Source organism: Salmo trutta, chromosome 3, assembly GCF_901001165.1.
Source record: "Salmo trutta chromosome 3, fSalTru1.1, whole genome shotgun sequence".
Taxonomy (NCBI): Eukaryota; Metazoa; Chordata; class Actinopteri; order Salmoniformes; family Salmonidae; genus Salmo; species Salmo trutta.
In genome coordinates this window covers 15,305,501-15,318,204 of record NC_042959.1, presented here as the reverse complement: position 1 = coordinate 15,318,204, position 12,704 = coordinate 15,305,501, and the positions used below count along the sequence as shown (strand labels likewise).

Below are 12,704 nucleotides of genomic sequence, written 5' to 3'. Positions count from 1 at the left end.
CTATTAAAATTACAAAAGGTTGCAGCATATGTTGTGTAAATGGTGAACTCATTCAGCTGTCAACTCTTGTCATTTTAATCCGTTTTTACATTTGCTAGCTACCTTTTAGATCGAAGCCCAAATAGAATGATAAAAGATAAGATGATAGAAGCCCATCTCCTACTGTAAATAACCTACACGCTGTGTGTGTAGCCAGCCAGCCAGGTAGAAAAATGGCAGAAAAATAAAAGACGGACATCAGAGTACACCAAAACGCAAAGTAAGAACCCTAGTAGCCTAATATCTCAGACTAGTTGATAAAATGTTCATAAGAAAGAAATGAAATTCTAATGGAAATGTTTCACAATGATGTCATTAGGCAGAGCAGGCAACAGATGGCACACAGACAGCAGAGTTGGGGACAGATATGCAGGGGCAGACTGGCAGAGACAGGGAGTCTCAGGTAAGTTTGTTGAGTCTTTGTTTGGCAACATTATGAAAGGTTCTCCATTTTTTTAACTTGTAAAATAGGAACATAATTGGAAAATGCCATGGATACCCCCACTCTCAACTTAAACTGGTGACTGAACTAAGATTTGTTAAAGGCAATGGTATTGCTGTTGTGATTGGTTGTGTAGTTTTGGGTACCGGTAGTTAGGAGTACGGCAAACACCTTATGTCTTTGGTTCCTCAATATACATTTACCCTATTACAATGTAGGCTATGTGTTACAGCACTACTTTTGGTGTCCCCCTCAGGAATTGCTCTTGAGAAAATGTCATGTAATTGTCCCCTCCAAAGTTGATATCAGATTTTCGCCCCTGCATCTCCTCTATACCATGTTTCTTGTAGGATGACAATGTCTGTATTTCTGATTTCTTTGGTGAAATCCAGGTTCCTGCTCTTTAGGCCAAAGGCCTATACCTCTCTCCTCCTATCTCTGGCTAATTCTCAAGGTTATGTTGATACAGCCCCAGCCCACTCACCCCCTCCCTCATTAGAATCCTTCACAGCTGTGACATGGCCTAAAAAGACAGCCAAATGATGAAGAATGCGCCAATGAAAACTGAGACAATGTTTCCAAAAATATACTGTACAAGCACACCTTCCCGCTCGGGCCACAGACAAAGATCTGCTATCGATTCTCTCTCGCGCTGCAAGCTTACCTGGAATATTTCCATCCGTGTGTGTGTGTGTGTTGTTGGGGATGATAAGGCTGTCTGCAGGGCTACATGAGGCCTTGGGCTCTGCATCCTGATCCCTTATCTGTGGTATCATCCAAAGGTGTGCGCACACACACACAAAGACAGGAAATGCAAAACAGGTATGTGCTCTATACTCAAACGTACATACCCCAAGAGCACACTGGCTTCTTTGCCATGAAAGACACAACTATTATTACAGTCCAATTCAGTAACAATTGTGGATTACGTCATGAAAGGCCTGAAAGGCCACGAGCACAATCCATGGAATCGCTCTACACAACTATTAGTCACAAGCTCAATGTCATTTGGGATCTGTAGCTTGTGTGTATGTGTGTACCAGAGAAGAAGAAACACTGTACGAAGTCCTAGAGGCTCAACTCCTGTATAACTTCTCTAGGAAAGGGGGGCAGTATTGAGTAGCTTGGATGAAAAGCATGCCCAAAGTAAAATTCCTGCTACTCAGGCCCAAAATCTAGAATATGCATAGATTTGGATATAAAACACTCTGAAGTTTCTAAAACTCTTTGAATGATGTCTGTGAGTATAACAGAACTCATATGGCAGGCAAAAACCTGAGAAGAAATCCAACCAGGAAGTGTGAAATCTGAGGTTTGTAGTTTTTCAAGTGATTGCCTATCCAATATACCGTGTCTGTGGGGTCATATTGCACTTCCTAAGGCTTCCACTAGATGTCAACAGTCTTTAGAACGTTGTTTCAGGCTTCTACTGTGAATGGGGAGAGAATAAGAGCTTTCAGTCAGGTGTCTGGAAAATTGGCATGAGCTCAATCATGCGCCCAGCCGTGAGAGCAAGCTGCCTTTCCTTTCAATTCTAAAGACAAAGGAATTGTCCGGTTAGAATATTATTGAATATTTATGATAAAAACATCCTAAAGATTGATTCTATACATCGTTTGACATGTTTCTACGAACTGTAATGGAACTATTTTGACTTTTCGTCTGGAATAAACTCGCGCGCTTAGTGAATTTGGAGTGCTGGACTAAACGCACAAACAAAATGGAGGTATTTGGACATAAAGATTAACTTTATCGAACAAAACAAACATTTATTGTGGAACTGGGATTCCTGGGAGTGTATTCCGATGAAGATCATCAAAGGTAAGTGAATATTTATAATGCTATATCTGACTTCTGTTGACTCCACAACATGGCGGGTATCTGTATGGCTTGTTTTGATGTCTGAGCACTGTACTCAGATTATTGCAAAGTTTGCTTTCGCTGTAAAGCTTTTTTGAAATCTGACACCGCGGTTGCATTAAGGAAAAGTTTATCTATAATTCTGTGCATAACACTTGTATCTTTTATCGAAGTTTATGATGAGTATTTCTGTAAATTGATGTGCTCATTCACCGGAGGTTTTGGATGCAAAACATTTCTGAACATTACACTTTAATGTAAAATGGGGTTTTTGGATATAAATATGAACTTTATCGAGCAAAACATACATGTATTGTGTAACATGAAGTCCTATGAGTGCCATCTGATGAAGATCATCAAAGGTTAGTGATTCCTTTTAGCTGTATTTCTGGTTTTTGTGACACCTCTCCTTGCTTGGAAAATGGCTGTGTGGTTTTTCTTGTTTAGGTGCTGTCCTAACATAATCTAATGCTATGCTTTCGCCGTAAAGCCTTTTTGAAATCGGACACTGTGGTTGGATTAACGAGAAGTCTATTTTTAAAATGGTGTATGTGTGAGAAATTTGAATTATGAGATTTTTGTTGTTTTGAATTTGGCGCTCTGCTATTTCACTGGCTGTTGGCAGGGTGGGACGCTAGCATCCCACATTTCCCAGAGAGGATAATAGAGCAAATTAAGTCCTAGAGGCTCAAGGCCTGTATAATAGGGCAAAGATACACACACATTTCTCCCACATCTTCATCAACTTCAGCTTTTAGTTTACAAATGGCTTGTGTGTAGGGGATCTCTCTACCTGCGTCCCTACATACTCCCTCCTTTTGACCATAGGGAATAGGGGCGCACGCTCTCTCTTGACCATAGGGGCACACCCTTTCTCTTGACCATAGGGAACAGGGGCGCACCATAATTATAACTAAAGACACCATCTCGTTCCCGGTCTCAATCACCCTCACCTCTTTTTCTACTTCCATCCTTGCTTTTTTCCCCCTCTTATGTTTTCAGTGTGTTTCTTCTATCGTAATATGCTCTTCTTTCTCTCACTCCTCCCATTCTCTTTCTCTCCCTCTTTTCCTTCAATCCTGAGCATGTAATTGTATGTTGAGGTGGTGCCACCTCCTCACTTAAATCTATGAGACATGTAACACAGGTATTAGTCTGCTTGTTTATATAACAGGAAGCCAGGTGGAAAAAAACCCCCAGAAGAAACAAAAATTATATGTTTGGCGTAGAGTTCTGACGCCGGGCCCATGAAAAGTCTAGAGGGAATTCATTTCTCGGCGGTGGAGAGTTTTTAGCCGGCGTCTTCGAAAGGGATGTTTGAATGAGTGGAAAGAGAGGGATGAACATGGACGAAGGTAGAAAAAAACTAAGAAGGAAAAGAGCGCTGGGGCTAATGGATTTATTCATGATCGTGTGATGTTGATAGGGAGAGAGGAGAGGCTGTCAACCAGGCCTGAGAACACCCAATGTTACACTAGAATAACACTGCACCACATCACCAATGGAAGTAGCTTGTAGTCTAGTAGAAGTAGCAGCAGAGCAGTAGTAGTGATGGTGACAGTAGTAGCAGCAGCAGTAGAGATGGTGATAGTAGTGGTAGTGGGAGTAGTAGTAGTAGTAGTAGCAGCAGCAGCAGCAGCAGCAGTAGGAGAAGCTGCTGTATTAGAAGCAGCAGTAGTAGAAGCAGCAGTAGGGATGTGAAAAGTAGTAGTAGCAGCAGTAGGGATGGTGATAGTAGTAGTGATAGTAGTAGTACTAGTGATAGTAGTGGTAGCAGCAGTAGAGATGGTGATAGTAGTAGTGGTAGTAGTACTAGTAGTAGTAGTAGAGTTGGTGATATTAGTAGTTGTAGTAGTAGTCGTAGTAGTAGTAGCAGCAGCAGTAGCAGGGATGGTGAAAGTAGTAGTAGCAGCAGTAGTGATGGTGATAGTAGAAGTAGTAGTAGAGATGGTGAAAGTAGTAGTAGTAAGGATGGTGATAGTAGTAGCAGCAGCAATGGTGATAGTAGTAGTACTAGTGAAAGTAGTAATAGTAGTAGTAGCAGTGATGGTGATAGTAGTTGGAGTAGTAGCAGTAGTAGTGATGGTGATAGTAGTAGAAATAGAGATGGTGATCGCAGTGGGAGTAGTAGCAGTAGTAGCAGTAGAGATGGTGATAGTGGTAGTGATGGTGATAGTAGTAGAGATGGTGATAGTAGTAGTGGTAGTAGTAATGGCAGGAGCAGTATAAGTAACATAGTTGGTGATATTAGTAGTCGTAGTAGTAGTAGTAGTAGTAGTAGTAGTAGTAGCAGCAGCAGCAGTAGTGATGGTGACAGTAGTAGTAATAGTAGTAGTACTAGTGATAGTAGTGGTAGCAGCAGTAGAGATGGTGATAGTAGAGACAGTGATAGTAGTAGTAGTAGTAGTAGTAGTAGTAGTAGCAGCAGCAGCAGCAGTAGTAATGGTGATAGTGGTAGTACTAGTGAAAGTAGAAGTAGTAGTATAGTAGTAGTAGTAGTAGTAGTGGTAGTAGCAGTGATGGTGAAAGTAGTCATAGTACTAGCAGTAGTAGTGATAGTGATAGTAGAAGTAGAGATGGTGAAAGCAGTAGTAGTAGTAGCAGCAGCAATATTAATGGTGATGGTTGTAGTGATGGTTATAGTAGTAGTAGTAGTAGAGATGGTGATAGTAGTAGTGATGGTGATAGTAGTAGTAGTAGTGATGGTGATAGTAGTAGTAGTAGTAGTAGAGATGGTGATAGTAGTAGTAGTAGTAGTAGTAGTAGTAGTAGTAGTACTAGTAGTAGTAGAGATGGTGATAGTAGTAGTAGCAGAAGCAGCAGTAGTAATGGTGAAAAGAGTAGTAGAGATGGTGATAGTAGTAGTAGTAGAGATGGTGATAGAAGTAGTAGTAGCAGTAGAGATGGTGATAGTAGTAGTAGTAGCAGTAGAGATGGTGATAGTAGTAGTAGCAGAAGCAGCAGTAGTAATGGTGAAAATAGTAGTAGAGATGGTGATAGTAGTAGTAGTAAGGATGGTGATAGTAGTAGTAGTAGCAGTAGAGATGGTGATAGTAGTAGTAGTAGCAGTAGAGATGGTGATAGTAGTAGGAGTAGCAGTAGAGATGGTGATAGTAGTAGCAGTGGGGATAGTGATAGTAGTAGTAGTAGTAGAGATGTTGATAGTAGTAGGAGTAATATAGATGGTGATAGTAGTAGCAGTAGTAGAGATGATGTTGATATTAGTAGCAGCAGTAGAGATGGTGATAGTAGTAGTAGTAGAGATGGTGATAGTAGTAGTAGTAGTAGCAGTAGAGATGGTGATAGTAGTAGTAGTAGCAGTAGTAGAGATGGTGATAGTAGTAGTAGTAGTAGCAGTAGTAGTAGTAGTAGAGATGGTGATAGTAGTAGCAGTAGAGATGGTGATAGTAGTAGTAGTAGAGATGGTGATAGTAGTAGTAGTAGTAGCAGTAGAGATGGTGATAGTAGTAGTAGTAGTAGCAGTAGAGATGGCGATAGTAGCAGTAGTAGCAGTAGTAGAGATGGTGATAGTAGTAGTAGTAGCAGTAGAAGAAATGGTGATAGTAGTAGTAGTAGCAGTAGTAGTAGTAGTAGAGATGGTGATAGTAGTAGTAGCAGTGATGGTGATAGTAGTAGCAGAAGCAGAGATGGTAATCGTAGTAGTAGTAGCAGAAGCAGCAGTAGTAATGGTGAAAGTAGTAGTAGAGATGGTGATAGTAGTAGTAGTCATAATAGTAGTAGCAGTGATGGTGAAAGTAGTCGTAGTACTAGCAGTAGTAGTGATAGTGATAGTAGAGATGGTGAAAGCAGTAGTAGTAGTAGTGTAACAGTATAGCTTCCGTCCCTCTCCTCGCCCCTACCTGGGCTCGAACCAGGGACCCTCTGCACACAGACAACAGTCACCCTCGAAGCATCGTTACCCATCGTGCCACAAAAGCCACGGCCCTCGCAGAGCAAGGGGAACTACTACTTCAGGTCTCAGAGCGAGTGACGTCACCTGAATGAAACGCTATTAGCGCGCACCACCGCTAACTAACTAGTCATTTCACATCGGTTACAGTAGCAGCAGCAATATTAATGGTGATGGTTATAGTGATGGTGATAGTAGTAGTAGTAGTAGAGATGGTGATAGTAATAGTAGTAGTAGTAGTAGAGATGGTGATAGTAGTAGTAGTAGAAGCAGCAGTAGTAATGGTGAAAATAGTAGTAGTAGTGATAGTAGTAGTTGTAGAGATGGTGATAGTAGTAGAAGAGATGGTGATAGTAGTAGTAGTAGTAGTAGCAGTAGTAATAGTAGAGATGGTGGCAGTAGTAGCAGTATTAGTAGTGGCGATGGTGATAGTAGTTGTAACAGCAGCAGCAATTATGGTGATAGCAGTAGTAGTAAATATCGTGATAGTAGTAGTAGTAGTAGTAGTAGCAGAAGTAGAGATGGTGATAATAGTAGCAGAAGCAGCAGCAACAGTAATGGTGGTAGTTTTAGTAGTATTAGTGATTGTGAGAGTAGTAGTAGTAGTAGAGATGGTGATAGTAGTAGTAGTAGTGGTGATGATAGTAGTAGTACTAGTACTAATGATGATAGTAGTAGTGGTAGAAGTAGTGATGGTGATAGAAGTAATGGTAGTAGTAGTAGAAGTAGCATTAGCAGTAGTAATGGTGAAAGTAGTATTTATGGTGGTGATAGTAGTAGAGATTGTAGTAGTAGTAGTAGTAGTAGTAGTAGTAATGGTGATAGTAATAGTGGGGATGGGGCTAGTAGTAGTAGTAATGGTTACAGTAGTACTAGTAGTGGTGGTGATGGTGATAGTATTAGTACTAGTATTTATTTTAATTTAACTAGGCAAGTCAGATAAGAATATTAATGGTGATAGTAGTAGTGGTGATAATAGTAGTAGTAGTAGTAGTGGTGATAGTAGTAGTAGTGGTGATAGTAGTAGTAGTGATAGTAGTAGTAGTAGCAATGGTGATAGTAATAGTAGTAGTAATGGTGATAGAATAAGTAGTACTAGTAATGGTGATAATAGTAGTGGTAGTAGTAGCAGTGGTGATAGTAGTAGTAGTAGTAGTAGTAATAGTAATGGTGATAGCAGTAGTAGTAGTAATGGTGATGGTAGTAGTAGTAATGGTGATAGTAGTAGTAGTAGTAGTAGTAGTGGTAGTAGTAGTAGTAGTGTTGATAGTAGTAGTAGTGGTAGTAGTAGTAGTAATGGTGATAGTAGTAGTAGTAGTAATGATGATAGTAGTAGTAGTAGTAGTAGTAACAGTGATAGTAGTAGTAGTAGTAGTAGTAGTAATGGTGATAGAAGTAGTAGTAGTAGTAGTAGTAGTAGTAATGGTGATAGTAATAGTGGGGATGGGGCTGGTAGTAGTAGTAATGGTTACAGTAGTACTAGTAGTGGTGGTGATGGTGATAGTATTAGTACTAGTATTTATTTTAATTTAACTAGGCAAGTCAGATAAGAATATTAATGGTGATAGTAGTAGTGGTGATAATAGTAGTAGTAGTAGTAGTGGTGATAGTAGTAGTAGTGGTGATAGTAGTAGTAGTAGTGATAGTAGTAGTAGTAGCAATGGTGATAGTAATAGTAGTAGTAATGGTGATAGACTAAGTAGTACTAGTAATGGTGATAATAGTAGTGGTAGTAGTAGCAGTGGTGATAGTAGTAGTAGTAGTAGTAGTAATAGTAATGGTGATAGCAGTAGTAGTAGTAATGGTGATGGTAGTAGTAGTAATGGTGATAGTAGTAGTAGTAGTAGTAGTAGTGGTAGTAGTAGTAGTAGTGTTGATAGTAGTAGTAGTGGTAGTAGTAGTAGTAATGGTGATAGTAGTAGTAGTAGTAATGATGATAGTAGTAGTAGTAGTAGTAGTAACAGTGATAGTAGTAGTAGTAGTAGTAGTAGTAATGGTGATAGAAGTAGTAGTAGTAGTAGTAGTAGTAGTAGTAATGGTGATAGTAGTAGCAGTAGTAATGGTGATAGTAGTAGCAGTAGTAATGGTGATAGTAGTACCAGTAGTAATGGTGATAGTAGCAGAAGTAGTAATGGTGATAGTAGTAGTAATGGTGTTAGTAGTAGTAGTAGTAGTAGTAGTAGTAGTGGTGATAGTAGTAGTAGTAGTAATGTGATAGTAGTAGTAGTAGTAGTAATGGTGATTGTAGTAGTAGTAGCAGTAATGGTGATTGTAGTAGTAGTATTGGTGATAGTAGTAGTAGTAATGGTGATAGTAGTAGTAATGGTGATAGTCGTAGTAATGGTGATAATAGTAGTAGTGGTGATAGTAGTAATAGTAATGGTGATAGTAGTAGTAGTAGTAGTAGTCGTAGTAATGGTGATTGTAGTAGCAGTAGTATTGGTGATAGGACTAGTAGTAATGGTGATAGTAGTAGTAGTAATGGTGATAGTAGTAGTAGTAGTAGTAGCAGTAGCAGTAATGGTGATATTTGTAGTAGTAGTTGTAGTACTAGCAGTAATGGTGATAGTAGTAGTTGTAATGGTGATAGTAGCAGTAGTAATGGTGATATTAGTAGTAGTAGTAGTAGCAGTAATGGTGACAGTAGTAGCACTAAAGGTGATAGTAGTAGCAGTAATGGTGATTGATGTAGTAGTAGTAGCAATGGTGATAGTAGTAGTAGTAATGGTGATAGTAGTAGTAGTAATATTGAAAGTAGTAGTGGTAGTAATGGTGATAGTAGTAGTAATGATGATAGTAGTAGTAGTAATGGTGATAGTAGTAGTAGCAATATTGAAAGTAGTAGTAGTAGTAATGTTGATAGTAGTAGTAATGACGATAGTAGTAGTAGTAATGGTGATAGTTGTAGTAGTAATATTGATAGTAGTAGTATTAGTAATGGTGATAGTAGCAGTAATGATGATAGTACTAGTAATGGTGATAGTAGCAGTAGTAATTGTGATAGTAGTAGTAGTAGTAGTAGTAGTAATGGTGATTGTAGTAGTAGTAGTATTGGTGATAGGAGTAGTAGTAATGGTGATAGTAGTAGTAGTAATGTTGATATTAGTAGTAGTAATGTTGATATTTTTATTATTATTAGTAGTAGTAGTAGCAGTAGCAGTAATGATTATATTAGTAGTAGTAGTAGTAGTAGTAGTAGTAGTAATGGTGATAGTAGTAGAAGTTGTAATGGACATATTAGTAGTAGTAGTAGCAGTAATGGTGATAGTAGTAGCAGTAATGGTGATAGTAGTAGCAGTAATGGTGATTGTAGTCGTAGTAGTAACACTAATGGTGATAGTAGTAGCAGTAATGATGATAGTAGTAGCAGTAATGGTGATTGTAGTAGTAGTAGTAGTAGTAATGGTGAAAGTAGTAGTAGTAGTAATGGTGATAGTAGTAGTAGTAATGGAGATAGTAGTAGTAGTAGTAATATTGATAGTAGTAGTAGTAATGGTGATAGTAGTAGTAATGATGACAGTAGTATTAGTAGTAATGGTGATAGTAGTAGTAGTAATGGTGATAGTAGTAGTAGTAGCAGTAATGGTGATAGTAGTAGCAGTAATGGTGATAGTAGTAGCATTAATGGTGATAGTAGTAGTAGTAGTAATAGTGATAGTAGTAGTAGTAGTACTAGTAATGGTGATTGTTGTAGTAGTAATAGTAATGGTGATTGTAGTAGTAGTAGTAGTATTGGTGATAGTAGTAGTAGTAGTAGTAATGATGATAGTAGTAGTAGCAATGGTGATGGTGATAGTAGTAGTAGTGGTGGTGATAGTAGTAGTAGTGATGGTGATAGTAGTCGTTTTAATGGTGATAGTAGTAGTAGTAAATGTGATGGTGATAGTAATAGTAATGGTGATAGTAGTAGTAGTAGTAATGGTGATAGTAGTAGTAGTAATGGTGATAGTAGTAGCACTAATGGTGATAGTAGTTGCAGTAATGGTGATAGTAGTAGTAGTAGTAGTAGTAGTAGTAGTAGTAGTAATGGTGATAGTAGTAGTAGTAGTAGTAATGGTGATAGTAGTAGTAGTTGCAATGGTAAAAGTAGTTGTTGTAGTAGTAGTAGTATTAGTAGTAGTAGTAGTAGTAGTAGTAGTAGTAGTAGTAGTAGCAGTAATGGTGATAGTAGTAGCACTAATGGTGAAAGTAGTAGCACTAATGGTGATAGTAGTGGCAGTAATGGTGATAGTAGTAGCAGTAATGGTGATAGTAGTAGTAGTAATAGTAGTAGTAGTAGTAATGGTGATAGCAGTTGTAGTAGTAGTAGTAATAGTAGTAGTAGTAGTAGTAAGGATGATAGTAGTAGTAGTAATGGTGATAGTAGTAGCAGTAATGGTGATAGTAGTTGCAGTAATGGTGATAGTAGTATTAGTAATAGTAGTAGTAGTAATGGTGATATTAGTATTAGTGGTGGTGAAAGTGGTAGTAGTAATGGTTATAGTAGTAGTAGTAGTAGTAGTTGTAATGGTGATAGTAGTAGTAGTAATGGTTATAGTAGTAGTAGTAATGGTGAAATTAGTAGTAGTATTAGTAATGGTGATAGTAGCAGTAGTTGCAATGGTAAAAGTAGTTGTTGTAGTGGTAGTAGTAGTAGTAGTAGTAGTAGTAGTAGCAGTAATGGTGATAGTAGTAGCACTAATGGTGAAAGTAGTAGCACTAATGGTGATAGTAGTGGCAGTAATGGTGATAGTAGTAGCAGTAATGGTGATAGTAGTAGTAGTAATAGTAGTAGTAGTAGTAATGGTGATAGCAGTTGTAGTAGTAGTAGTAATAGTAGTAGTAGTAGTAGTAGTAATGATGATAGTAGTAGTAGTAATGGTGATAGTAGTAGCAGTAATGGTGATAGTAGTTGCAGTAATGGTGATAGTAGTATTTGTAATAGTAGTAGTAGTAATGGTGATATTAGTATTAGTGGTGGTGAAAGTGGTAGTAGTAATGGTTATAGTAGTAGTAGTAGTAGTAGTTGTAATGGTGATAGTAGTAGTAGTAATGGTTATAGTAGTAGTAGTAATGGTGAAATTATTAGTAGTATTAGTAATGGTGATAGTAGTAGTAGTTGCAATGGTAAAAGTAGTTGTTGTAGTGGTAGTAGTAGTAGTAGTAGTAGTAGTAGCAGTAATGGTGATAGTAGTAGCACTAATGGTGAAAGTAGTAGCACTAATGGTGATAGTAGTGGCAGTAATGGTGATAGTAGTAGCAGTAATGGTGATAGTAGTAGTAGTAATAGTAGTAGTAGTAGTAATGGTGATAGCAGTTGTAGTAGTAGTAGTAATAGTAGTAGTAGTAGTAGTAATGATGATAGTAGTAGTAGTAATGGTGATAGTAGTAGCAGTAATGGTGATAGTAGTTGCAGTAATGGTGATAGTAGTATTAGTAATAGTAGTAGTAGTAATGGTGATATTAGTATTAGTGGTGGTGAAAGTGGTAGTAGTAATGGTTATAGTAGTAGTAGTAGTATTTGTAATGGTGATAGTAGTAGTAGTAATGGTTATAGTAGTAGTAGTAATGGTGAAATTAGTAGTAGTATTAGTAATGGTGATAGTAGTAGTAGCAATGGTGATATTATTAGTAGTAGTAATGGGGATAGTTGTAGTTGTAGTAGTAATGGTAGTGGTGGAGGTGATGCATTAGTGATGGTGTTAGTCGTAGTGGTCATGTGAATAGTAGTAGTCTTATTTGTGGTAAAGGCGATAGTAGTAGAAATAGTTTTAGTGATGGTGAAAGTAGTAGTAGTGGAAATAGTAGTAGTGATGGTGATAGTATTAGTGAATGGAGTGGTGGTTATAGTAGTAGTGGTGACAGTGATCGTAGTAGTGATGGTGATAATAGAAGTGGTAATGGTGATTGTAGTAGTGGTATTGGTAGTAATTGTGGCAGTAGTAGTGGTGATGGTGATAGTAGGATGAATAGAAATAGTATTAGTGATAGGGAAATTAGTAGAAGTAGAAATAGTAGTGGTGATGGTAAGAGCAGTAGTAGTGGTTATGGGGATAGTACTCGTAGTCGGGATGGTGGTGATAGCAGTAGTGATGGTGAAAGTAGTAGTGGTAATGTGAATCGTAGTAGTTGTATTTGAAGTAATGGTAGTAGTAATAGTAGTAGTTGTGATTGATAGTAGTAGAAATAATATTAGTCATGGTGAAAGTAGTAGTAGTAGAAATAGTAGTGGTGATTTGGAATAGTAGTAGTAGTAATAGTAGTAATGGCGATAGTAGTTGTGGTGATGGGATTGGTAGTAGTAGTTATGGTGCTAGTATTAGTAGCAGTAGTTTTAGTGGTGATGGGGATAGTAGTAGTATTGATGGTGATTGTCGTAGTAGTAGTAGTAGTAGTAGTAGTAGTAGTTGTAGTAGTAATGATGGTGACGGTGATAGCAGTCGTGGTGGTGACGGTGATAGCAGTCGTGGTGGT

At 38.0% G+C, this 12,704-nt stretch overlaps 1 protein-coding gene across 2 annotated transcripts in view; it reads right to left on the bottom strand.

Annotated features, from left to right (window-relative positions):
* The window catches only part of LOC115169223 (protocadherin-1), a 345,303-nt gene that overhangs the window by 254,780 nt on the left and 77,819 nt on the right, over positions 1-12,704 (bottom strand). The window lies entirely within an intron of this gene.